General features: G+C 41.7%; 1 non-coding gene across 1 annotated transcript; it reads right to left on the bottom strand.

Moving 5' to 3' along the window:
* Positions 1 to 411: 411 nt before the first annotated feature.
* On the bottom strand, positions 412 to 493 carry trnas-uga (transfer RNA serine (anticodon UGA)). The gene has a single exon. It is a non-coding gene; the product is annotated as a tRNA-Ser (tRNA).
* Positions 494 to 1076: the final 583 nt, after the last annotated feature.

Raw genomic sequence — 1076 nt, 5'->3', positions numbered from 1 at the left:
TGGAGAAAAGAAGAGCTGTTTTGTTAAAAATAATTGGGAGTTTTATCTGAATAGCATTATCGAAGGGACGTCACAATGGGTAATAGATATACATTGTCAATCGTGGTTTGTTAATTTTTTACTCTTTTACTTTCGAAATAAAGTTCTTAATTTTTACTTTGCGCAGTTCTTGGCCAATCAAACTTTTGCAGATTTCTGTACGGCATAAATCGTTTCTGTGTTTTATATGAAGCAGGAGGGTTTACCGTGTGTTGTAACGAGTCTAAACAAATTTGGCAATGCAAGTGTACATCTGTTCAGTTCTTTGAGTGCACTGGAAGTTTGCACCATTCGTGACCTGATTGAAGTGATTCTCTCCGCCGTGATCTGAATCCCCAAAAAAGAAAGTGGAAAGCAAACTCTGCCCTCTATCGTAGTTGACAGGATTCGAACCTGCGTGGGAATGCCCCAATGGATTTCAATTCCACCGCCTTAACCACTCGGCCACAACTACATAAGGATACGCCCTTACTGTTGAATTAATCATTTCCAGGTCTTTGTCTCTGGTGAGCTCAGCAGTTATGAATCATTGTTTGGTTTATTTGAATTCAAAAACCACAGCTTTCAAATCGATGAAATGTCGGGACAAAGTGGATCTGGGTGTTCTACCCCGAGAGGTGGAATCGATATTCAGCTTAAAAGAAAGCGGAAGTTGCAGGAAAGTACTCAGCAGGTCGAGCAGGATCTGGGCTGGGAAAGGGCGGTTCAACGTTTCAGAACTTCTTCAGAAGTTATTCGAACTCCGCTTTCTCCCAGTAGTACTGGCAAACCCCAGTCTGTACCCAGCGTTTTCTATTTTTGTTTCAGATTCTGAAAATCCAAGTTCCTTTACATTAGCCATTAAAACAATACAGAAATTCCATTCTGATTCCGGATTGGATTCCTGTTTGGGGAACATTTTCCTGACCACACTAAAAAACCCGGAGCTGTGCAGGAAAGAAAACAAATGAAGTATGAACCGTGAGAGATCCGACCGTGGGTGGTCCCAAACCACCGACTGTTCGGTTAATGGATGAACGTGTTGACCATTTACGCAA

The sequence above is a fragment of the Chiloscyllium punctatum genome, chromosome 35 (genome assembly GCF_047496795.1).
Source record: "Chiloscyllium punctatum isolate Juve2018m chromosome 35, sChiPun1.3, whole genome shotgun sequence".
Classification (NCBI taxonomy): domain Eukaryota; kingdom Metazoa; phylum Chordata; class Chondrichthyes; order Orectolobiformes; family Hemiscylliidae; genus Chiloscyllium; species Chiloscyllium punctatum.
Note: the sequence above shows the minus strand (reverse complement) of the source record. Positions and strands in the feature narration are given on the sequence as shown.